Source organism: Schistocerca nitens, chromosome 4 (genome assembly GCF_023898315.1).
Source record: "Schistocerca nitens isolate TAMUIC-IGC-003100 chromosome 4, iqSchNite1.1, whole genome shotgun sequence".
In the NCBI taxonomy this organism is placed as follows: Eukaryota; Metazoa; Arthropoda; class Insecta; order Orthoptera; family Acrididae; genus Schistocerca; species Schistocerca nitens.
In genome coordinates this window covers 280,710,170-280,738,084 of record NC_064617.1, presented here as the reverse complement: position 1 = coordinate 280,738,084, position 27,915 = coordinate 280,710,170, and positions in this window count along the sequence as shown.

Sequence of the window (27,915 nt, the reverse complement as noted above, 5' to 3'; positions counted from 1 at the left end):
CCTCTTAGATTGTACTCAGAATGACTCTGAGCACTATGGGACTCAACTGCTGTGGTCATTAGTCCCCTAGAACTTAGAACTACTTAAACCTAACTAACCTAAGGACATCACAAACATCCATGCCCGAGGCAGGATTCGAACCTGCGACCGTAGCAGTCGCGCGGTTCCGGACTGCGCGCCTAGAACCGCGAGACCACCGCGGCCGGCTTTGTACTCAGAAGATGGCGTCGATTCTCGTCTGGTAAAGTCATCAGACATCGAAACGAATTGCAAAATGCTTTGATTTGTATTGTGCAAATAGTCGCAGTTGACTCTAAATAATAAAAACTTGGAGGCCCTCTACATAGAACTAAAAAATTCCGTTAAATTTCAGTTACACAATAAATAACACAAGTTCGAAACTTCCATTACTTATTTAACTGTATTCTTACTGCGAGAGAGACTTCAATGAATCCGGTCCCTATACTGAACATTAACTTCAACAGAATCGAAAAGTTGATTAGTAAATGGGCCGCAATTCAGAAAAATAATTATGTCTTCATAGACACTGGGAACGTCTTAATAAATTTTGGAGGCGAATCAGTTTGAGAAACACTTTTAATAATAAACTCTTACGCACAGTCATGATCTAAGTGAAGAGGTTCGATAATAATTGGGTTAATAGCGAGTGACAAATTAGAGTGAAGAATACATTTCTCTACACATTTATTCTCTGATTAAAATTTTCCACAAAACGCACGAACAAGTATATTATTAAGAATCTGAAACTACTGTGGACTATTGGTACTGGACCCATCCAGACTAACTATCCATTACAGAGAAGGAAGTTATTCACGATTTTAAGAAAGAACTAAAATCTTAAGTCGATTAGAGAGCAACCAGGCTCGATGGGTGAGTATTCGAACAACAAAATTATACTGGAATTTATTGCAACAATACGCTGATTTACAGTTAAGAAACAATGAACAGAAATTATGTTCTGCGAATAATTCTTCCTAATTTTGGAGCCAAGGTAAATCAGTAATAACCACGTGGATACCCACCCCAAAGAAACGCCGATTAACGACGAAATTAAGATAACGAAAGAACAAGTGTCTAAACTGTAGGGTAAGAGATTTTATTTAGAAGTGAAAACTGGTTCATTAGTGAATGTAGATTACCGTGAACACAGTCCCACCAACAAACACGCGGTAACGGCTGTTCGGGACACAGTGGGATTTTAACCTGATCCCCGGAATGTTAAATACACATGCAGTGCTCAAAGCCAGTTACAAGATTGATTCAGAAAACTAATCACGCTCATACACACAAGTGGCCTCTGAAACTACTATTTGAAGGTTATAGACTATAAAAAGATTTTCCAAGAAATTCCCAAATTCGGGAATTACTGTGAATTCCTACATTTTCAAAGAATTCCGAGCTAGTCTGTGATATCCTAAACGTAATAAGAAACGAATTAGAGCCTCAGTCAAGCTGCACTTACACATTCACAAGATTACTAACAGTAAGGAGGAAAACTAGGTGTTAGCTCTCCGACAGTTCCCAGCACAGTGAAGCTACTCGCTCCCTCACCAACGTTCTGTACCTGTGCCAACTTAATAAAACAAAGCGACGGACCGTCGGTTGTCGGTGTCTCTCAGATCCAGAACAGTTGTCCTTAGTTTTACTCAAAGGTTGGCTAAGCTGGTCCTACGTTCAGAGAAATTTACCCTAAGACCAAAGACGTATACAGATGTTCAAGCAGACGACAAGTAGGTGGCGACCGCTTTACCGTATCAGTTAAACCCTCAATAAATATGCAGTTAAGATGGAAAACAGTTCAGATATGAAATTCAATCCAGATATGGTGATACAGTGTTGAAATATCATTGTGGCTACCAAATGTAGCACCCAGCTGATCATCTTTCTCTCGGTTTGAAATTATAGAAACACCGACACATAAGCTATGCTCTTAAGTAATGTAGAAGCGAGAATCGATCCTGAACGTCAATGAAGCGACTTATACAGAGACGCTTCAAGTTGTAAATTCAACTAAATACCTAAGAAATATAATTACAAACAACTTAAATTGAAACCATCATATGGAAATTTTTTTAGAGAAGTAGAACCGTAGACTTCGTTCTGTTGGCAGAACGCGCAACATATCTACTAAAGCGACTATCTACACTACGTTTGTCCATCCTCTTCTGGAGTATTTCTGTATAGGACCCTTACCGGGTAAGATTGATGGAGGACGCTGAGAAACCATCAGCTGTTCATTATAAACCTGTATGTCTACGGTTTCGGTCATAGACCATCATCGCAGAACCTAAGATAAAAACAGATCATGAAAGAATATTTTATCATTCACCTGATCTGTCCTGTGATGATGGTCTATGATCGAAACCGGCAGACGTATAGGTTTATAATGAAGAGCTCATGGTTAATAATGCACTTTTCCTGGCACTTGACAGCTATTGGTTGTAACTTAATCAAAACTTAAAATACATAGGAAAAGATCATATGAGGGCACCTCGTTTTGTATCATCACAATAGAGGGAAAGAGTGTGCCAGCGATATGATAAGCGAATTGGGGCAACAATCATTAAAACAAAGGCGTTTCTCGTTGCGGCGAGATCATTTCTTGAAATTATAATCACTAACTTCCTCCTCAGTATGCCTAAATATTTTGTTAACCCGGCGTCTGGTATGCTAGTTTACCTTGCCTAAGACCTTTGAGCCGAAAGCGGCTTTGGCCATTGAGAACTGTAGGCGCTGAGACGGTCCAAGCAGCTCGGAAGTTTCTTCCATTTGAGCAGCTCTGGACAGACGGTGTGCATTTGTGATATGGTGCGATTTTGTGCGTGGGTGCACAGAACTATATTGAAAAGGATGGAGCGTAATACCTAAAGCCAGCTTACGGTTTGTATCTGTCAACTGATCCTGAGACTGTACACAGTATTTCTCCAAACATTTACTCTGAATTACACGATAAACTGTTTTCTTATTGACAACTTCGTGAAATATAATGCAAAAATAATATTCCATGACTACTGAAGTGTTGGGAGCAGGGAGCTGGGAGTGGAGGTTGCCAGAACAAGAAAATATTTATTCCAAAGAAACAGATTATTTTTTTAAAGCCAGTACTGTACCAAAACAATAAAACCTGCACAACTTACTGTCCAGAGGATTAACCATAAATACAACGTATGAATCACGTGCCACGTCGGCACGAAAAAATTTATGACAACGCATTTGGATACAGACAATTTACAATCACCAGGAAGACTGTCACAAAGACTGTGCGTGCACTACGCTTGACAATTTCACGCGCTAAACTAGCCTTATGTGGAACCTACAACATTTACACAGTCCAGTCCCATTATTGTTACTACCGTGTACGTCCGACGTCAACGTGCAACAGGCCACTCACAGACAGCAGGTGGCAGCACGAGCAGTGGAGGGTATACGCTGAAGCGCCAAACAAACTGGTATAGGCTGTATTGTGTGTGAATTCCTAAGGGGCCAAACTGCTGAGGTCATCGGTCCCAAGACTTACACACTACTTAAACTAACTTACGCTAAGAACAACACACACACCCATGCCCGAGGGAGGACTCGAACCTCCGGCGGGAGAGGTCGCTTAATTCTTGACATGACCTGGTATAGGCATGCATAATCAAATACAGAGATATGTAAACAGGCAGAATGCGGTTCTGCGGTCGGTAACGCCTATATAAGACAACAAATGGTTGGCGCAGTTGTTAGATCAGTTACTGCTGCTACAATGGCAGGTTATCAAGATTTAAGTGAGTTTGAATGAGGTGTTATAGACGGCGCACGAGCGATTGGACACAGCATTTCCGAGATAGCGATGAAGTGGGTATTTTCCCATATAGCCATTTCACGAGTGTACCGTAAATATCAGGAATCGGTTAAAACATCAGATCTACGCAATCGCTGTCGTCTGAAAAAGATCCTGCAAGAACGGACCAACGACGACTGAGTAGAATCGTTCAACGTGACAGAAGTGCAACACTTCTGCAAATTGCTGCAGATTTCAATGCTGGACCATCAACAAGTGTCAGCGAGCGAACTATTCAACGAAACATCATCGATATGGGCTTTCGAATCCGAAGGCCCACTCGTGTACCCTTGATGACTGCAGGACACAAAGCTTTACCCCCGCTCGGGCCCGTCAACACCGACATTGGACTATTGATGACTGGAAACATGTTGCCTGGTCGGACGAGTCTCGTTACAAATTCTTCTGAGCAGATGGACGTGTACCGGTATGAAGACAATCTCATGAATCTATGGGCCCTGCATATTATCAGGTGACTGTTCAAGCTGGTGGAGGCTCTGTAATGGTGTGGGACGTGTGCAGTTGGAGTGATATTGGACCCCTGATACGTCTAGATACGACTCTGACAGGTGGCACATATGCAAGCATCCTGTCCGATCACCTGCATGCATTCATGAGCATTGTGCATTCCGATAGACTTGGGCAATTCCAGCAGGACAATGCGACATCCCACACGTCCAGAATTGATACAGGGTGGCTCCAGGAACACTCTTCTTAGTTTAAACTCTCCCGCTGGCCACCAAACTCCCCAGACATGAACATTATTGCAACGTGATCTCCCCCCGTAGTACTCTTGCAGATTTGTGGACAGCCCTGCAGGATTCATGGTGTCAGTTCCCTCCAGCACTACTTCAGACATTAGTCGAGTCCATGTCATGCGGCACTTCTGCGTACTCACTGGGGCGCTACACGATATTAGGCAAGTGTACCAGTTTCTTTGGCTCCTCGGCGTATAAAGAGTATCGGGGGAAGGGGGGGGGGATGCAGAAAATTGTGCACTCATTGTTGTAATACGAAAATGGAACGATTTATCTGACACCCAAAAGGGCATGATCATTGGCTTTCGGGAAGAACATTTTCGAATCGGCTATTGTAAGTTTGTAAACTGTTCGCGATTCACAGTGATTAATTTATACCGTGGGTGGTAAAGCAGCGCTATCCAAAACCGGTGCCAAGTCGACTGTGGTGCACCATGGGCATATATGACAGGGTTAAACGATGGCTGCGGAGACGTATGGGTGAATTGACGCGCAGCTGCTGAGCAACTACCAGCCGAGATGAACCAACAGTGTCCCCTCAACGACCGTTCAGCGAACGTTGCTGCTTATGGGCCACGGCAGCAAGCGCCTGGTACATTCACGTGTGCTGACAGCTGCACATCGGCAACGAAGCCTGGAATTTGTTTGTTAGTACCGCTATTGGACTTCCACTGAGAGGCGAAAGGTAGCCATTCCATATTAATATTGTTTTATGCTACATCAGGCAGATGGCCGTTGGCATGTACGGCGTGAAACGTCTGAAAGCAATAGGTCCAGACTGGAAGAAGGAGGTTTATGGTCATGAGGAATGTTTTCGTGGCATTCCATGCGTGATTTCGTCACCATGTCATTGTGAAAGGTACAAAGGATCATCAGAAAATGCACCTATCCTTGGGGTCCATGTCCACCCCTACATGCAGTTTCTCTTTCTTTGGCATTACGGCATCTACCTGGAGGGCAATGCAAAATATCACACAGCTCACAGTGTACATGCGTGATGCGAAGAACAGCAGGATGTGTTTACCGAACTCCTCTTGGCACCAAACTCGCCGGATTTAAACCCAATCGAGAACCTGTGGTACCTCTTTGATCGGGCTGTTCCCACCATGGAACCTCGACCGAGACACCTGTCGGTAACTTCCAGAACCCCACTGACTCTCTTCCAGCGCGCCTCGCAGTGGTCAGCACTTCAGTAGGTGGTTATTCAGGCTTCTGACCGACGGTCATGTTAATGTGACTGGACAGTGTAAAAGGCAATTCTCACGAAAATGAGCGAAAGGTACGCAACAATAAAAATATGAAACTAAAGTACTGCATCTTACACCAAAAACAAAACTAATCTTGTGAAACTGAATAAAAATGAATAAAAATGTCATCTCATTAACTGCAAAAATTATCCAATAGGCAAAGCACAGTTACCTAGACGTATATAAAACAACTTCTGACACAGATATTGTTGTGATTTACAACTCTTTCCAACCCTCTGGCAGAGGAGCAAAAATCATGAAATCACAGCCAATGGCAGATGACTCTGTCACGACACTCAAAGCAACTGAAGCTGAGCTAATTACATAAAAGTTAGTTGTAATCAACCACTCACATAGGTCACTCACTGTGTACCCAGGTAACTGAAATCGTGTGTTCTACAAGGATTTTCACCGAACTAACTGTCTTCGGTGATCCACTGGCGGTGCACTGGACGAATTTCCCAACTATTACACTGTGGAACACAATTAAGGGATCACATTTTAGAATCCCCGTAATTGGCTCCCATTCCGATGCACAAGTTTGAAATTTGTCTCAAAGGTGCCTTCTATGTTCCTCTGTAACGGTGCAAAAGCGTGCCGCCCCGCGAGAATCCCTCAGCCTCGACAACACCTCAAGCACCTCGTTGTAGACACATGCGAAAAAAGGAGAGAACCGAGTAGTGACGAGTAACAAGGATTAATGATGTCACATTGGCATCAAATTTCATCACAACTCTGCCCAACGCCACCGTGGACGTCTCACACGATGGGTAGGTCGTCATATTTCACACTTTGTTTTGACCACTCTGTGATAGAGAACTGCGACGAACAGCTTACACATGGGTGGCCGAGGAAAACATTTCACACACAAAGCCGCTCGGAATCGAAACGAAAAGGCCAGAGAGGGTGGCATAAAGGATGTCAATGAAATCTCCCCTATTCGTGGCACGTTGATTCCCACAAATGTCGCGTTCGAAAACGTCAGTTAGCAGTGCAGTGAGTACCAGGAAGACGTTCTTGACTACCTGTGGCACTCTTGACAACTCTTGGGCGATTCAACCCTTCTCGGTTGACATCACGGGGCTGCAAACCCACTGGATGTGACCTCACCCCTTTGGACTGCGGCGCGACCGCAGTTTTTCCTTTGGTGGACGGGGAGGAAACAATAGGGACTGTTCCAAACTACTCGACGAAATCCGAAGCAGCAAATGGTCCTTATGCTTTTGCAGTGTTCCTTTCACAGCTGCTGAACAGTTTGCGGTAGGACGTTTAAACTGCGCGGTTGCCAGCGGGGCATGATGGTAATTAGTATGCGCATGCGCACTCGCCTTGCAACGAAGTCCACTTTCTTTTGTATGGGTTCGTCAGTAAGCAAAACTGGCGCATTTCAAGGACTGAGAATCTGTATTTCGCGATCGAGAAGTTTCCTCGCCCTGTGGTGTGTAATGTCCAGTCCCGGAAAAATCGGTGCGATATTCTTTGATGGCACGATGATTACCGAACGGTATGTGAAGGTTTCGGAAGAGGATTTCATCCCCGTCATCCAAAGTGACCCTGATTTCTACAAGATGTGGTTCACACAAGACGGAACCCGACCCCATCGAAGCAGGAGAGTGTGTGATGTCCTGGGGGAGCACTTTGGGGACCGCAATTTGGCTCTGGGGAACCTAGAGGCCTCGACTGGCCGGCGTATTCTCCGGATCAAGACATGCGAGTCGTTTTTGTGGGTCTATATTAAAGACAAGGTATGTAAGTAGGCTGTTAAGGTTTTTATGTTGGTAATGCCACGTAGTGTTCTGTATGAAAATCGCTGACTCTGGTTCGTGCAGTCTGTGGCTGGATGGACTCATTGTTGGAATATTCGCTTGTGTAATAGTGTTGGGCAGCTGGATGTTAACAGCGCGTAGCGTTGCGCAGTTGGAGGTGAGCTGCCAGCAGTAATGAATGTGGGGAGAGAGAGAGATGCCAGAGTTTTGAAAGAGAACGATCTGGACGTGTGTCCGTCAGAAAAAGGAAATTTGTAAGACTGGATGATTCATGAAAGGTATAGGTTGTTGTTAGTCAGGGCCATTCTTTTGTAGGGATTATCGAAAGTCAGATTCCGTTGCGCTAAAATATTGTGTGTCAGTTTAGTGATGATCAGAATAAGTGAGGAGAAAACTGAGTACGTCCAGTTTTACTCAGCTGTTTCAGTGTCAAATGACGTAGAAGTTTAGCAGCACAGTCATTCTTAATTTTTGAAGGGGAGTTTCAGGTATTGTACAGCAATAAGCCCAAAACCATTGCTGAGCTGAAAACAGCGAATGAGAAGGTCATCGACAGCACCGATGTTCCGACACTTTCGCGGGGCATGCAGAATTTCGCAGAATTTTGTCTGCAGCATATCATCGCCAGTGATGGCAGGCATATCGAACGTGTCATAATCTAAATACAAATATCTGTAGTGACGCTTACATGTCCAATAGTGTGTGAACGCCATCGTTTGTAACTAATTTTCGTTTTTTTTCATATTGTTCAGTAATTGCCACCGTGTAGTAGGCACATTTGTGCCAAATTTAAAACTTACGCGCCGGAATGGAAGTCAGTTATGCAGTTTAGAGAAAGTGATGCTTCAGTTCTGTTGCGCAGTATTGTTACTTAAGCTTCGTCGGCCTCGATCTATTACTAGCCCTACATTTCGGACTACAGCATGTCTCTTCAAATGCAGTACTTCGAGTGCGTCTCTTCACACGGGCTACTGCGAACGGCGTTGAGCAATGCAGGACCTCCGCGTGTTGCCGTATACACTCGTCAGTGTGGTGTCACCGCCAGACACCACACTTGCTAGGTGGTAGCTTTTAAATCGGCCGCGGTCCATTAGTATACATCGGACCCGCGTGTCGCCACTGTCAGTGATCGCAGACCGAGCGCCACCACACGGCAGGTCTCGAGAGACTTACTAGCACTCGCCCCAGTTGTACAGCCGACGTTGCTAGGAAAGGTTCACTGAGAATTACGCTCTCATTTGCCGTGACGATAGTTAGCATAGCCTTCAGCTAAGTCAATTGCTACGACCTAGCAAGGCGCCATTTATCCTTTGCTATGTACAGTAACAAGACCAATGTTCACCAATTCTGGATTAAAGTTAAGTATTCCAGCAGCTACGTACTTTTCTTTATAGCATTTATTAAGTATCCTGTTTCAGACCTCACGCCATCCTGCGTGAGCTTATAGCGTGCATTTCGGCTTCCTCAAACAACACGGTGTTGGCACTTCTGCCGACACTTCAGTCAGCGGCAGCAAGAAGACTCGAACGCACTCTAGGAGGAGCACTGTATAACGCAAACTGCTGATTCAAAGACATGGTACTCGGAAGACCTGTATCGATCAGAGTCGAAATACCGGTTCCTAGATCGAAATGAGTAGCAGGGTGGAACTCGTGATTAAGGTTGGGAGGTGCCGGGGCTAGCAGTGTATTTAACACTAAATTCTTCTAGAATCTACATATGTAAATGATGCTCTAAGCCCCTCCCCCCCCCCCCCCCTATTCTAACTCCGACTTTTGCTGTTGCACAAGGATTAAAAAAATACGCGAATTGACTCTAATCAACCCTGCCAGTGGAGTAGAAGAGAGTTTGGCACCTGCAATAATTTAATTTGATAAATAAGTTAAATAAACGAAGGTTTCATTAACATAGTGAGGAATGATAGGGTTGCTCTATCGATTAACAGAATGAAAGTTCTGTCCAAAATAACGATATGATTTATTAAGACTAAACACAAAATAATAATCAAAAACACATGAAACATTTACAATACATCAAATTGGCTCAAATTGGATACTCAAACAAACGCTGTGAATGTGAAGTTGTCCCTAAACTAGATTGTGAGGATTATGACGAAGTGGTATGTGGAGCCAATTCCTTGCAACTCAAATCTTAAGAGAAAACACATAGCCAACCCAACATTAATTGCTGCTACCCAAGACAGAACAAAGTTAGAAAAAGACGAACAGGCGCGCTCTGCTGAGCTCTGATTATCACCTAGGAAAATCCCTATCTGCCGGTGCTGCGGATATACATTACCAAACTGTCTTCTTAACTGCAAGATCACGATTTGGCGTACCGGAGGCGATGGCTGGTTGCTTCGACGTCCTCGACCGAAAGGGGAGAACCGACTACCCTGAGCACCCGTACAGGCCGAACACAGAACATTCCCGCCCCCACGACAGTGGCCGTGGTTAAACGTTCCAATCAGCAACTCGAAAACCGGCGGAAAATTCCACTCCATTGCCGGAGCACTACCAATCCACCAATGGAGATTCTTGGCGCCAATTTCTGCGCTGATTTTGCGACGTCACGGAGCTATGCCCTGAGCAAGCCAATCACAGTTACTATTTTGTAGAAAGCGCGGGAATTTTCCCGCCACAACTGCCTGGGTACACAAGTCATTCCCACGCCTCGCTGGTAGCCCGCCAGAAAGTGTTTTCGCTAAGTTTATGCGAAGTAACGGAACCTCTAGCCCATCCGCTACTTCAGGCCCCGGCGGGCGTGTCTCTTGACAATGTCGGCGTCTGGAAAGCATTCACTCGACTGCCTCACACCCATCGGCTTAAGCCTCTCGAGATCAGCGGAGCCCGCCTGTCACCGGACCACCTGGGTGACGAGAAACGCTGCGTGGGAAGTCTGCGTGTGAAGGAATAGCAACTTTCCACCGCATGCAATTAGAGAGGAGAATCGTAAGATAGAAATATGAGAAGGGGCTCATGCCACCTCTCGTTGCCCCTACGCCATTTTAGATTGTAATTGGTGAACGGTTGGCTCACTTAGGAGCAAGGTAGTGAATCACTCACCCAAGAACAATCTTACAAACTGACTCCACATGCCGCACTGTATAAAAGAATCACTGCAACCGAAAAATGCAGCTCATAGAGGGAGGATTATTTATTATGTAGCCAACTTCACCTTCTTAATATGGAACACTAACACTCACATCACACATCCATACCCAGGGAGCCCCTTCCAAACACCTATTCACACAATAATTCACGCTCTAAATATGGCCCGGGCATGTGAGCCAAAGATGGAGCAGTTTATTCTTTACAATCAGAGTTGGAGTGCTCCGCAATTAAATGCCCAAGATTTTACAACAATTTTAATCATTAAACTAACCTGAACTCAATCACACATGATACTATTTAAGTTAACAATCTCTTTGTGAGCTTTCAGAATCTAATTACAACCTCCGATTCATTCTGTCTCCCTGCAGCAAGAATAACTTTTACAAAATGTTCCCTGAACTGATGGTCCATTCACAATGACAGTGGTGGTATCTGCTTCAGTTTATGGGGACTTCAGGCACACTGTTTGCATACACACAACAATAAATACAAAAAAACATGGTGTGGAGTACAATACAGTAATTTATAATAAGAATTACAGTGTAAAACACAAACACATACAAGGTATAACATACATAACAAAAACAACACTAGAGTGTGTGAGGTCATCCATACAGGATCGAACTAGGAGCGACGATTGCTAAAACTGCTCTCTAATAGAGAGGAGAAGTTAGAAATGAGACCATACATTTGTTAGTGTGGCACGATACTGCTTTGTGTATGCAGATCGGCCAATGCTAGTGAGTTGTAAAAACCCAAACAGGTGAGTACATAGCGTCCCTTTCTGTCCTGAGGCACACGAGGCGCAGGTTCTGACACCATATGTGATCTTCTTTGTGTACTCACGACAACGTGGTCTGCCGCAGGGAATCCCTCCAAACGGCTGCCGCGTCCGGAGAGCTAGCTGGCTGTCGCGTGTGGGTCGCGTGTCAGTGTCAACGGCCAGCCTCACTTTCGCATGTGGCCCGGCGAGGGCTGTCTGCCGCCTAATCCCTCAGGTATACGGCCCGGTGACTGTCAGCTTGTAGGACCGGATGCTCTCGCGCCCTTCACGTCAGGTGGCGCGCTGACGCTCTCCTTCCTGCAGGTAGCCGATGACCTCTTGTTTATGCTCCGCCTGGCCTCTGCATTGCCACGCTTCCCGTCATCTGCACAGTTCTCACAAAAATCTTATGCCTAACTTTTTCCCATGACCTTCTAAGTTATAATAAATTCACATAACGATACATTTATGGTCTGTCATTTCAGACACTCTTATTTTAATTTTATAGTTATCAATCTACGGCTATCATTATAACAATCTTGGTGTATGTAATCTAGACATGGAAATAATCTATCTTGATATTTGTGTAGAGACCGATCTCACTACTGTACATGGTGTGTGACGCTATAATGGATGAACAACTAAATGTGCGGGCCCGCACTAATATTACTATTAATTATATAGATCGACAGTAGACATGCTCTAGAATTAACTACCATTTGCCAACGATCTACATTCTATGTCTTTTAATTAAATTATGTTGTTATGCAGGTCTAAGTTTTACTGTGCTATAAAGAACATGCAACTATGCTACTTTCGCTCGCCCGTCGTCCCTCCATCTCGGGTCTGTGGTTTGGTGACCTGAAAAATAACATCCCAACAGGCGCGCGCCAAACATTCCTACTTGTGGTAGAAAACCCCAATAATATTAATCTAGTTATTGTTAAATCCTACGGTTTAACTTATCCTAGTATATCGTACCTTTTTTTCTATTTTTATTTATTTATTTATTTATTTATTTATTTACCTTATACAATACTCTTACATAATTCCTGTTACGCTGAGATGTCTCGCTGCTCGCCGCTATTGACGACAGTGATGTGCGCGCCGTACGACATGGCCTCCGAGTTCTCACTACGCCTCACTGAAACTCCAGAGACTGGGTTAGCCATGGCTATACAAGACAATAAATTTATAGTTGCAACTTCTTTTTCTCGCGATCAAAGCACACCTTTCCAGAGGCAATGTAATATGACCAAGCCAGGACTGGTTCCTGTTGAGGATTCCGTCGCCCACCACACACCAGCTACACAGTATGTCACGAATTTCCAAGTATAATTCCTTGGTTATTCATCTGTGACAGTCACAAGCAGCACGCTAAATCCCCAACCAGCACATTGGCATGGTAGGCTTTATGCCCGCATTTCTACCGTCTAGGCCCTAGGGCACCATTGGAGTCAAACGCTCACAGGTTCACCCCGACTTGCAAGACAACGATGCTGGCGCATCACTGTAAAAACTATACTGCCCATGTTCATCCTCGAAATCACGCAATATACCACAATCTTGCAGTGCACTGACGCGTGCCTGCAAGCATTGGTATGAACGTCTCACGAACTGGTTGTGGCCGCTATGGAGCGTATCACGACTTCTCAGAATGCTTCTAAGAGCACGTTCTTGTATGCGCCCGTTTGTGCGACATCTCCTCACTCATCATTATCCCTCAACATCGACACCAGACAGGAAAGGACAAAAACATTGCTCATGTAATGGTAGTGTCTCCTACTCCATCGACATTGGAAGTCGCGAACATAAACAAAAAGGATAGCAGCAGTAAATTCTTATGTGAGACAATGCAGCGTGTTAATAATTTAACAGTCTTAATCTATTAATGCAATGATTATTGTTCCCCGAAGAAAGGTTCATATATTTGCTTATTCTACTATGTACACCACTTACACTACTACTATAGCAAGGTTCATGTATTTGCCCATTCTACCATGTACACCACTTACACTACTACTATTCCACGAACTCCTTTATGTGAGAGATGTGGTGGAGTCCTATGGACTTCTTTCCTTTCAGCGTCTCCAATTCATAAGCATTGTGGTGAGCTGCTCTCCTTATACGGTACGGGCCGTTGTAAACAGAATAGAATTTTTGGCATTTCATTTTTTTTTGTTCGAAAGTCGGAAAGACTTCACTAGCACCTTTTGTCCAATTTGGAAGTGTCGTAGACGAGCTCCCCTGTCGGCACGTCTCTTCCTGACCTCTGCTGCAGCCCGTATCCTCTTGAGAGCCAAATCCACTATGGCTTGGTGCTGCGTTCGCGCCCTTGGTGGGAAGTTTACGACCTCGGTTATCAAGTCCTTAGGAATCCGGTTTTTCAGTACTGTAATGGGTGCCAATTTTGTTATCCCATGGGGAGCCTCATTGATCACCTCCTGGAAGTCTTTAAGGAAAACGTCCCATGTCGTGTGCTATTTGTTACAGTACAACCGGCACAAGTTTCCGAGTTCCTTAATAACCCGTTCTGCAGCATTCGAGCTCGGATGGTGTGAAGATATAAAAATGGGATCAATTTTACATCCACGCAACGTCTCCTTCCATGTTTTTGACTTAAACTGTGGCCCGTTATCAGAAATAATTTTACTCACAGGACCAACCTGTGGTAGGAAATCCCGGATTAGGGCTCGTGATACAGTTCGTCCTGTCGCCCTCTTCAGTGGCGTAAAGGTAACGTATTTGGACGTTAGTTCAACAAACACTAATACGTAAGTATATCCTCTTCTTGTTCTTGGCAAAGGTCCCATCAAATCTGTTGCTGCTAATTATCTTAATTTGGTCGGTACGATTGGGTATAATGGTGCCTGCATGCTCACAGTGGCGTGCTTAGCCTTTTGGCAGTCTTGACACACCGACAGTACCCTCCGTATTCGACGCTCCATGTTTCGAAGTAACACATGGTCCTTAGCTTGAGATTGCACTTGCGTGGTCCGAAGTGTCCATAGCTGAGGTGAGTATGCCATATAACATTGTTTATTAGGTGTTCAGGGATGCATACCCCCCATTCAGTGTCATTAGCATAATTTCGGTGGAAAATTATGCCTTTCCGCAAGAGGTAGAACTGCCTGATGGTGGCGTGTCTTCTGTCTGTCCATTTCTGTTTCAATAACACTAGGGCAGGGTCCTTGTCTTGCTCCTTCTTGATGTCCTGCATACTACAGGTAATAAAATTTTCAAAGGCTACTTTCTGCATATAGAAAAGGCAGTAGTGATTTTCCTCCAGATCTTCTTCCATGTTGTGCTCAAATCCGATCGGTGACCGTGATAAGGCGTCTGCAATAATGTTCTGACTGCCGGGGATATATTCTGTCGAAAAGTTGTACTGCTGCAGATATGATGCCCACCTAATGAGCCGCCTGTGATTAAGCTTTGCAGTCATCAAAAACTCGAGTGCCTTGTGGTCTGTGTAGACCCTCGTCTTGCGACCAAACAGAAGGTATCTGAATTTTTCAAACGCCCATACAATAGCCAGCGCCTCTAACTCGGTTACTGAGTAATTCCTCTCACTCTTGACTAGTACTCTGCTACCAAACGCAATTGTCTTCCACACCTTGTGTCCTTCATGTACATAGTCTTGGAACACCATGACACCCAGACCTGAGTATGAACTGTCCGTTACTATGCAAAGCTCTTCTGCTAAATTAGGGTGTGATAGGATGGGTGCTTGTAATAATGCGAATTTTAATGCTTTCCATTCGGATTCGGCCGCCTCATCCCATTCCCAAGGAATCTTCTTTCCTGTAAGTTGATGCAACCTAGGACTGCTCTGAGTTTTGACATGTCTAAAGCGGTTGTAAAAATTTATGATCCCCAAGAACCCCCTTAACTGCTTCTTTGTCGTAGGAATGGGAAACTTTTCAATCGCTTCGATCTTTTCGGGATTTGGCGCAATGCCCTCACCCGTGATGATATGTCCTAGAAATTTGACAGAGGACGTCCCAAAACTCGATTTTTCGATATTGATAGTCACTCCGTATTCCTTGAATGTCGCAAGGAGTTCACCGAGGACCGCATTGTGCTCTCCCCAAGATTTCTCCGCGATCAGCAAATCGTCCACATAGCTGGTGACATGACGTTTCAAATTATCGCTTAGTATGCCGTCCAGCTCCCGAATGAATGCGGCAGACGAAATGTTCAAACCAAATGGGAGACGACGAAACCGGTAACATCTTCCAAATGCTAAAAAGGCTGTGTACTGTCTGCAATTTGGATGGAGCTCGATCTGCCAGAAACTCGATTTTAGATCAACTGATGAGAAGATTGATATTCCATGGAAGTTTTGTAAGAGTTCCTCTAATCGTTCCGGTCTGTCTGTTTCGGGTTCTATTATGGTATTAATTTGTCGCGAGTCCAAGACTAAACGAATACTACCATCTGCCTTCTCGACTACTCTTAACGGATTATTATAGGCTGAAGCCGTAGGTTCTATTATTCCTTCACTCAGCATTCGCGTAATTTCAGCTGCTACTTTCTGTCGATATGTCAAGGGGATTGGATAGGGTGGCACACGAAACTGGTTGTGCGGACGTACACGAAATTCATATTGGAAGTTCTTTATCGATCCTATCTTGGGAAGGAAGACCTCCGTATGTTCTACTAGTAATTTATGAAGTTCTTTGCGGTGGTCGCACCTTATATTCTTTATTGCTTCCACTTTTTCTCCTATTTTCTCCTTTATTTCTCCCATTATTCCGACTTCATTCTCATCCGTGTCCTCTCCCCTACCCGCAACGTCGACCTGTTCTTCCTTTCTGTCTTTCAGACACGCATAGTTTATCCGTACACAGTTAGACGGTAGTTGAGCTGGGATCAGCTGGTCGTCGAACTTAATGTGGACGGGATTCCCTTTCCTCGAAACCACTTCACCTCGTCCTAGATCAACTATCGCTTCATGTTCATTTAGGAAGTCCGTTCCTATTATCATGTCGATCGCCAGATTTGGCACGATCCAGAAGTTAGACTCTATTTTGTGTCCTTGGCAGGAGAATTCCAGTCGTGTTTGTTGGGTGACCTCCGTACATTTACCCGCTAATGCCCCTTTTATTTTGGTTTTCTTAACCGATAGGACAGGCCAGTCCATCTCCTGAGAGCACCTCTTGTATGCTGCCTCAGATATTGCTGTTATGTAGCTTCCACTATCGATTATCGCATTCATACTCTTTTCAGCTATTGCTACTGTGATAAGAGGCTGCCGATCTTGTCGAGGAGTTGCTTTATGTTCCTCCAGCAGGATTTCTGATAAATCTTCGTAATGTATCATCCGTAGTTGGCCAGGTCCGAGATTACGTGCGAAATTCCGGCGGCCTGTGTTCGCACTAGTCTGGCGTCAATCCCTTGTTAAGCTCCCCCTCCTCTGACGTGCATTAGGATTTGCGGGTCTAGTTTAAATCACCTGGTTCCACTGTTGTCCTTGGTTTCGCTCTCTCCAATTACGGTCGCTTTGCCGTTCGTTATTCCTCCTATCCCAGATTCCTTGTCTAGATTGACCCTGCTCCCTGACGTTCTGGTTTCCGTGTCTTTGGTTTCCATAACCTTGAATAGCGTAACCTTGACTTCCGTAACCCTGGTTTCCTAACTGACCAGTGCGATTATGCGATCTGTTGTCGTCTTCCCTTCCTGGCCCGTGGTATTTGTTACTTTGCCCCTTCTTCCTGTCCTTTGCGTCTTGTTTATCAAAGACTACTTCGAGTTCGCGCAATAGACTCTTGAATGCTTCTATGTCAGATCCACACTTGCCGACAAGTGTCTGTTGGTACCTAACTGGCAATTTGGAAAAGCAAAATTTAATGATTTCTTCGTTGCTATATGGACTATCTAAAAATTGATTCTTCTTGAGTAAATCATCAAGAAATTTGGTTGCGCTCCTATGCCCGGACACTTCCAGTTCAGGACAAAATATTATTTCCTCTTTAATCCTGTCTTGCGTTTCCTTTGACCAGTAGGTCCGCAGGAATGCACCAACAAATTCCTGATAAGTCCGACAGGTCACTGCCACACCCCGCATCTTTTCCGCGGCTTGGCCTTCGATGTGTCCACACATGAATTCTAATTTTGCCTGGGTTGGCCATGATGCCGGTAATGAATTTGTAAACTGCATCACCCAGCTCTTCGGATGCATCGACCCTCCGTTTTCTTTGAACTTCTGGAATTTTAGTATCGACAGGAAGTGATTGTGATCAAAATCCTGTCTGATCCTCGCACTGGTGTTGTCACTCGTTTCCGATACTTGCACGTCTGCTGAGTGTCCTGCTCTATCTTGCTGATAACTGTGATGTGCTACCTCTGTATCACAGTGGAAGTGGCACTCAGAATTCACTCTCCTAAGTGGGCTTTAATTATTGGAGCTATTACTCGCTGTTTCTGCGTGTGCATTGTTAGTTCCGCACTCGGTCATTGGGCTAGAGCACGGCGGGCTTTTCCTCGGAGACACAATTCTGTGTACTCCATCACTGGTATCCGAACGCGCAGTGCTCGTGTGCCCGGTTTGGCTCTAGTTTTGCTATCCGACTCTCTACTTCTTCCATTCGTTTTGTGGTGTTGGCAACCGCGATATTACCTTTAGTTTTTAAGAATGCTAGGGATTTTGAGTGGGATTGTGTTGTACGTCGCAAGCGCCCTGCGAGTTTAGAAGTTGCTTCCGCGACTTTCATTGCCCCTATTGCTGCCGTTTTGGCCAGGCCTGCTACTTTTTGTGCAGCCATTGACATTTGTTTTACTTCTCCACATCATTTCTTTATTGTTAGTAATTCCCCACGAATTTCCCCTCTATGCGAAATTATTGCCTCAGTGTCCTTACGCTGTTCGTCAGCTTCTTCCTTCTCCTTCTTACGTTGTTTCTCCTCTTCTTCCTTCTCCCTCTTACGCTGTTCGTCAGCTTCTTCCTTCTCCTTCTTACGTTGTTTCTCCTCTTCTTCCCTCTCCCTCTTACGCTGTTCGTCAGCTTCTTCCTTCTCCTTCTTACGTTGTTTCTCCTATTCTTCCTTCTCCCTCTTACGCTGTTCGTCAGCTTCTTCCTTCTCCTTCTTACGTTGTTTCTCCTCTTCTTCCTTCTCCCTCTTACGCTGTTCGTTAGCTTCTTCTTTCATTGATCGTAGGAAGCTCAGTATTGGGTTTACGTCATCTTTTTGATCCTCTTCAAACGTGGGAGATGTAACTCTGGACACCTGGGCGCTAGAGCTCTGACGTGGCCGAGCTAGCCCCCGTCTGCTCTCGTTCGTTTGATTATAAACTTCTGCTACCGTCTCGACCTGTGTGCCTGTCTCTGTTTCATCCTCTACTTCACTATCAGAATCACGGCCGCAACGCTGCTCTGAGATCGCGTCCAAATCACCTTCCTCATCAATGACCCTGGCGTCCTGTCCTGCTAAATATGTGCCCCTCTCATCTCTGAACCTATTCCCGTCAGTAAACTGCCCCTTATCCATTATGCTATCCTCTTTTGTTTTAGCTTCGCTCGATAATAGTCGTGCCTTACTTCTCGTTATCATTCATGAAAAACAAATTTATCTAAAATGCACAATAAAATTAACCTACTCCATATATTTTTTACACATAGACATAAAATTTCAACAACGCCTCTCCAACGCTGTAATTATACGCACGATTTGTTGTGGTACAGAAACCGCACACAAACCCGACAAAGTGTGATGTGATACGGACACACCATCAAAGGAACACAAAAACAATGAACAAAAGAATATATACACTGAAAACAAAAACTGTAATCATGCGCCGCTTCTTAAAACTAAACGCGGAACTACCAGAAAAAAACTTGGGTATTAATCAATAAAAAAAAATTAAGCAAAAAAAAAATTCTGAATGTCCCTACTACTAATAATATTTGCTTATCAGCGATTCACAGGAAAGATCCGAGGCTAAGGGTCGCCATTTTATGCGAGGTGCCGGGGCTAGCAGTGTATTTAACACTAAATTCTTCTAGAATCTACATATGTAAATGATGCTCTAAGCCCCCCCCCCCCCCCCCCCTATTCTAACTCCGACTTTTGCTGTTGCACAAGGATTAAAAAAATACGCGAACTGACTCTAATCAACCCTGCCATTAGTCGAGTCCATGTCATGCGGCACTTCTGCGTACTCACTGGGGCGCTACACGATATTAGGCAAGTGTACCAGTCTCTTTGGCTCCTCGGCGTATAAAGAGTATCGGGGGAAGGGGGGGGGGATGCAGAAAATTGTGCACTCATTGTTGTAATACGAAAATGGAACGATTTATCTGACACCCAAAAGGGCATGATCATTGGCTTTCGGGAAGAACATTTTCGAATCGGCTATTGTAAGTTGGTAAACTGTTCGCGATTCACAGTGATTAATTTATACCGTGGATGGTAAAGCAGCGCTATCCAAAACCGGTGCCAAGTCGACTGTGGTGCACCATGGGCATATATGACAGGGTTAAACGATGGCTGCGGAGACGTGTATGGGTGAATTGACGCGCAGCTGCTGAGCAACTACCAGCCGAGATGAACCAACAGTGTCCCCTCAACGACCGTTCAGCGAACGTTGCTGCTTATGGGCCACGGCAGCAAGCGCCTGGTACATTCACGTGTGCTGACAGCTGCACATCGGCAACGAAGCCTGGAATTTGTTTGTTAGTACCGCTATTGGACTTCCACTGAGAGGCGAAAGGTTGCCATTCCATATGATTAATGTTTTATGCTACATCAGGCAGATGGCCGTTGGCATGTACGGCGTGAAACGTCTGAAAGCAATAGGTCCAGACTGGAAGAAGGAGGTTTATGGTCATGGGGAATGTTTTCGTGGCATTCCCTGTGTGATTTCGTCATCATGTCATTGTGAAAGGTACAAAGGATCATCAGAAAATGCACCTATCCTTGGGGTCCATGTCCACCCCTACATGCAGTTTCTCTTTCTTTGGGATTACGGCATCTACCTGGAGGGCAATGCAAAATATCACACAGCTCACAGTGTACATGCGTGGTGCGAAGAACAGCAGGATGTGTTTACCGAACTCCTCTTGGCACCAAACTCGCCGGATTTAAAACCAATCGAAAACCTGTGGTACCTCTTTGATCGGGCTGTTCCCACCATGGAACCTCGACCGAGACACCTGTCGGTAACTTCCAGAACCCCACTGACTCTCTTCCAGCGCGCCTCGCAGTGGTCAGCACTTCAGTAGGTGGTCATTCAGGCTTCTGACCGGCGGTCATGTTAATGTGACTGGACAGTGTAAAAGGCAATTCTCACGAAAATGAACGAAAGGTACGCAACAATAAAAATATGAAACTAAAGTACTGCATCTTACACCAAAAACAAAACTAATCTTGTGAAACTGAATAAAAATGAATAAAAATGTCATCTCATTAACTGCAAAAATTATCCAATAGGCAAAGCACATTTACCTAGACGTATATAAAACAACTTCTGACACAGATATTGTTGTGATTTACAACTCTTTCCAACCCTCTGGCAGAGGAGCAAAAATCATGAAATCACAGCCAATGGCAGATGACTCTGTCACGACACTCAAAGCAACTGAAAAAAAATGGTTCAAATGGCTCTGAGCACTATGGGACTTAACATCGATGGTCATCAGCCCCCTAGAACTTAAAACTACTTAAACCTAACTAACCTAAGGACATCACACAACACCCAGCCATCACGAGGCAGAGAAAATCCCTGATCCCGCCGGGAATCGAACCCGGGAACCCGGGCGTGGGAAGCGAGAACGCTACCGCACGACCACGAGATGCGGGCAAAGCAACCGAAGCTGAGCTAATTACATAAAAGTTAGTTGTAATCAACCACTCACATAGGTCACTCACTGTGTACCCAGGTAACTGAAATCGTGTGTTCTACAAGGATTTTCACCGAACTAACTGTCTTCGGTGATCCACTGGCGGTGCACTGGACGAATTTCCCAACTATTACACTGTGGAACACAATTAAGGGATCACATTTTATAATCCCCGTAATTGGCTCCCATTCCGATGCATAAGTTTGAAATTTGTCTCAAAGGTGCCTTCTATGTTCCTCTGTAACGGTGCAAAAGCGTGCCGCCCCGCGAGAATCCCTCAGCCTCGACAACGCCTCAAGCACCTCGTTGTAGACACATGCGAAAAAAGGAGAGAACCGAGTAGTGACGAGTAACAAGGATTAATGATGTCACATTGGCATCAAATTTCATCACAACTCTGCCCAACGCCACCGTGGACGTCTCACACGATGGGTAGGTCGTCATATTTCACACTTTGTTTTGACCACTCTGTGATAGAGAACTGCGACGAACAGCTTACACATGGGTGGCCGAGGAAAACATTTCACACACAAAGCCGCTCGGAATCGAAACGAAAAGGCCAGAGAGGGTGGCATAAAGGATGTCAATGAAATCTCCCCTATTCGTGGCACGTTGATTCCCACAAATGTCGCGTTCGAAAACGTCAGTTAGCAGTGCAGTGAGTACCAGGAAGACGTTCTTGACTACCTGCGGCACTCTTGACAACTCTTGGGCGATTCAACCCTTCTCGGTTGACATCACGGGGCTGCAAACCCACTGGATGTGACCTCACCCCTTTGGACTGCGGCGCGACCGCAGTTTTTCCTTTGGTGGACGGGGAGGAAACAAGAGGGACTGTTCCAAACTACTCGACGAAATCCGAAGCAGCAAATGGTCCTTATGCTTTTGCAGTGTTCGTTTCACACCCTCCTGGGGCGTGGCCTTGGAGGGGTGAGACATCGGCATATGCTTGAATACAATGGCAAATGGCCGCTCTAAGACTCCTCAGTTTGGCAAAACCCTCGGTGGCACACTCCACGCTTTTCCATCATTACAGAGGAAGGTACAGGGCGCCAATTATTGAACTACATGAAACAAAATCGTCATAGCTGCTGAACAGTTTGCGGTAGGACGTTTAAACTGCGCGGTTGCCAGCGGGGCATGATGGTAATTAGTATGCGCATGCGCACTCGCCTTGCAACGAAGTCCACTTTCTTTTGGATGGGTTCGTCAGTAAGCAAAACTGGCGCATTTCAAGGACTGAGAATCTGTATTTCGCGATCGAGAAGTTTCCTCGCCCTGTGGTGTGTAATGTCCAGTCCCGGAAAAATCGGTGCGATATTCTTTGATGGCACGATGATTACCGAACGGTATGTGAAGGTTTTGGAAGAGGATTTCATCCCCGTCATCCAAAGTGACCCTGATTTCTACAAGATGTGGTTCACGCAAGACGGAACCCGACCCCATCGAAGCTGGAGAGTGTTTGATGTCCTGGGGGAGCACTTTGGGGACCGCAATTTGGCTCTGGGGAACCTAGAGGCCTCGATTGGCCGGCATATTCTCCGGATCAACACATGCGAGTCGTTTTTGTGGGTCTATATTAAAGACAAGGTATGTAAGTAGGCTGTTTAGGTTTTTATGTTGGTAATGCCACGTAGTGTTCTGTATGAAAATCTCTGACTCTGCTTTGTGCAGTCTGTGGCTGGATGGACTCATTGTTGGAATATTCGCTTGTGTAGTGTTGGGCAGCTGGATGTGAACAGCGCGTAGCGTTGCGCAGTTGGAGGTGAGCTGCCAGCAGTAGTGGATGTGGGGAGAGAGAGATGCCCGAGTTTTGAGAGCGAACGATCTGGACGTGTGTCCGTCAGAAGAAGGCAATTGTAAGACTGGATGTGTGTATATATATATATATATATATATATATATATATATATATATATATATATATATATTGACTTTTGAACATTATTAAGGTGAATACATTGTTTGTTCTCTATCAAAATCTTTCATTTGCTAACTATGCCTATCAGTTGTTAGTGCCTTCAGTACTTACAAGGGAACCTCCCCATCGCACCCCCCTCAGATTTAGTTATAAGTTAGCACAGTGGATAGGCCTTGAAAAACTGAACACAGATCAATCAAGAAGACAGGAAGAAGTTGTGTGGAACTGTGAAAAAATAAGATAAGCAAAAATATACAATCTGAGTAGTCTATGCACAACATAGGCAACATCAAGAACAATCCTTCAGAAGCGCCGTGGTCCCGTGGTTAGCGTGAGCAGCTGCGGAACGACAGGTCCTAGGTTCAAATCTTGCTTCGAGCGAGAATTTAATTTTATTTATTTTCACAAAGTTATGATCTGTATGTTCGTTCATTGACGTCTCTGTTCACTGTAATAAGTTTAGTGTCTGTGTTTTGCGACCGCACCGTAAAACCGTGCGATTAGTAGACGAAAGGACGTGCCTCTCCAATGGGAACCGAAAACATTTGATCGCAAGGTCATAGTTCAACCGATTCCTCCACAGGAAAACACGTCTGATATATTCTATACGACACTGGTGACAGCATGTGCGTCACATGACAGGAATATGTTGTCGACCCACCTAACTTGTACACTTGGCGAATGGGTAACAAGATTCTTCTACCTTGCCAGATTTAGGTTTTCTTGTGGATGTGATAATCACTCCCAAAAAAGTGATGGAAACATAAGAGTTTGTCACATAAACTGCAACAAGAATACAGGAAAAGATTTAGAGTGTCACCAGTGGAGCCGACAGGACAAACGGAAACTGAAGATCTCGGAAGAAGAGCGGGAGACAAGAAGAGAAAGAATGAAGAGGTCCTGGGAGAAGAAGAGGAAAATGCAGTCCACGAAGGGGCTACCCGTGGCCCTACAGAGGCCGTAACGGTAGAAGAAGAAGAAGATAGATCCATGGCCGCATTCAGTAGTAAGTAATTTGTTCAGCTGGTAATATTGTATCATTTCACAAGACAAAGAATGCTAATTGCGCTAAGTATGTATGTCTCTACTGAATCGCACCTGAAGATCGGTCACATTGCGTAATCATATTATCCTGTCTTGGATTTTTTCACACAGTAACCGGAACATCTTTAATCAGGCCAGTTTTATGTGGAACTTACTGACCACTACTACAAAGTATATATTTAATTTTACAGACACCATACATATTCTTCTTAACCACTACTGTATCGTAAAATGTGGTGGGACGGCGTGCGAACATCCTGAACGATTTTGTACTTACGGCTCAGAAGCCACTTGACTGTACTCCTTACCAGTGAACCCGGCAATGCTTCGCCATTGTTAAACATGTATAGGAATTCGATGTGTATCCTAAACTCCTCCCTCCACTCCCTCGCTCTGCCCACTCCTCCTCCACCTTCTCTTTGTCCATCTCCTGCTTTCTAACTTCCTCTCTGTGCGTCATCTCCTCCCCCATCACTCTGTCGATCTCCCCCCCCCCCCCCCTCTTTATGTTCATTTACCCTTCCCCCTCTGTCTGACAATGAGCCTTGTTAATTGTTACTGCAAACGAAACTTTCATTCCGAATCGAACTCACTTAGAATGAATGGGTAATTCTGTTGGGATCATAGGTATATCTCTCCAATTCCTGGATCTGTAAGTATACTAGGTTCAAAGACAGGGTTTTGCTTAGTTTTAATCTGCGAACGGGTAAGATTAAAAAGTTTCGGGCGATTCAGAATCTGTAGAAGTATTCTAATCATAAACCGATAAGCCATAAATACACCTCTCCTGTTATTTGTAAAACCGACGGCAAGGAAGAAAATAAAACAGTACATTGCTGGGTAAACAATCTTTATTGGAAATTTTAAATATTTTTAAGGAGAAAAAATATATATCTATGAGAAACAATTTATCTGGCGGTTTACATGCTTTGCTGTCGTAGCTGAAAGTGACAGCAAAAACAAACGAATCTACACATTTTCACAGCGCAGCACAGCACATTCTTTCTGGCAGTCTATCTTAACAGAAAATCTGTACATTGTTGATTAAAAAGAATATGGCCGTATGTATTCTTAACAGATAAATGTGTGTGCAATATACAAGCAGGAAACGTTTCGTTAGAGCTCTTCGAACTTGTTGCTAGCAGCGCTTCCTACGTATAAGAAATACTGTATGTAGCCTCTATACATCCAAACGTTTATTACAGTATACCGTAAAAATTTGAAGCAATTGAATTAAGAACGTTTCGAGACTTTTGCTAACAACATTCTCTTTTATATTAAAAAATATGTAACATATGCCCGGCTGCACGAATGTTTTTGGTAACAACGTTAAACAACTATTTATCTTTATATAGTATCATAGATTATGCCCATCTTCTGCTGGATGGCTTATAAAGCAATTAGTATTCATTTTCTACATGTTTAGAGAAAGCCCTCCTTTTTCAAGGTTCTCCTACTTCTATATGAACTCACTTCAATGAGCGACATCACGTCATTGTGAGTGCAGAGTCAAACTTTGGAAAGTTCATTGAGACCGTGTTTGCGATGAATGCGGGCCCGGAAATGAATCGAACATATGCGTAGTGCCTTATACGCGTGGTCGCTGAGTAAGTCATAGACCCAGTACGATTTTCCATCCTCGCCCGTCTTCGTACCAACTCGCCTTTTAATGCTATTGAATTCAGCAGTCTTCTTTATGAAACCTGGGAAGGGCAAGTCCGCATTAAACAGGCAATGATATTACTTTCTACAGCAGCACACTTTTGTATGAATCATGAATTTGTGAAGTGCAACACCTCAACATTTGAGAACAGTCACACACATGTCCTGAACTTCAGGTAGAAAACGGGGAACTATAAAGCACTGTTATTTACTGCCAAATACACAGACAATTTCACAACCTGTCTCACAAGATAAGCGTTTCGCTATTTACTGGCAACTGCGCAGTTACCAAAAACTGAATTAAAAACATTCACTTAGTAACGTAGAGGACGTTTCGCCCGGATGGCGTGTCCCCATGTAGTGTTAACGATTCCAAGAGACCCCTAAAAGCGATGAGTGGTCATCCTGATCCACCGTGGCCTGCAACTCAAGGAAAATGGCCGTAGTTAGGTCCAGGGCGTACAAACCTCATTTGATACCGACTCACATGTGCCTAATACTAATGAGGTCCTATGAGGTAAATGCACGCACGAGCAGTCTCACACCCTCAAACCATGAAAAAAAAAAAAACTGGAGTGACGGGCTCGTGCGTTGTATTGCTGAAAATAAAATAGAGAGCAAACTGTTGCACATGATCTGATATCAGGTTGTTCTACCATTCTGTGGTGGGAGATAAAGGTATCCAAGATATGGCTGCGATCAAATACTGTGTCACTCGCCTTGCCCATGCTGCGCTTGACTGCTTCACAGTATGAGATCTGAGTTATGTGATACGTAGAACTAATCCATTGGCCGTGATTGTAGAAGGGATCACTCTTCACCACAACTCGTATTTGTAATTCGATTGCTCATGATTGTAACTGACCGACGTGTTCGTGGAGATTGCCCCACTTTGTACATCACCCAAAAACTAACTGAATGACAGCTTAGTAAAGCAACGTAAATGTTTTAATGTGAAAATCAAAATTAGGGAAATAAACAATATTAACAAACGCTTTTAGTTAAACATTGTATAAGGATTTCTTGAAAGTACGCTGTCAGATCAAAGGTACCTGGAAATCTATCAGTGGATATTAATATAGGATATTTCCATTCTTTGGCTTTGTGGCGGTTTCAGGTCTCCTGTAGAAACTTTCAGTGAGGCGTCTGAATGTCTGTGGGGGAATGGCAGAACTTTCTTCCTCAAAAGCCGAAACCAGATAAAGTAATTAATTTGGGTGCTGAGACGTTGAACGAATTAGACATTCCAACTCGTCCCAAAGGTTTTCTGTTTTATTCGTGTTGGGACTCGGGGCAGGTAACTCCATTCCAGGAATGTTACTGTCGACAAACCAGGCAGATGCTGCTTTATGAGGGGGTGCATTGTCATGCAGATGATCGTCTCCGAGCTGTTCATTTAGTGCACTAAGCACTCAGTGCTGTAAAACATGTTTGTATCCTTCCGCATATAGTCTTTTTCTAAGCGCAATAAGAGGGCCACACTCTAACCACAAAAAACACCCCCATACCTTATCACCACCTCCCACGTGCTTCGCTGTTGGCACTACATATGATGGCAGGTAATGTTCTCAAGTCTTTCACCAAACCCAAACCCATCCATCGGATTGCCACCGGGTATAGCGCGACGCATCACTCCAGATCACTCTTTCCAGTCTTCCACTACACAGTGGCGTCGCTTCTTGTACCACCTCAAGCTTGCCTTAGGAGTGAATTCAGAAATTTGTTGCTTATGAGGAAAAACTCGACCATTGTACCCCGTTCTTCTTAACTCCCGGCGCAGCCATTGTGCTAGCTGGACAGCTTATAGCAATTTGAAACTCACGAACGCTTCCTTCCGCTGGTTTCACGCCGTTTGTTACAACCGCCTTCCGCAATACGCATCGGTCCCTATCCGTCGATATATGGGGTCTGCCTGGTATTGATTTGGCTGCCGTTATTCCTTTACGTTTCCACTTC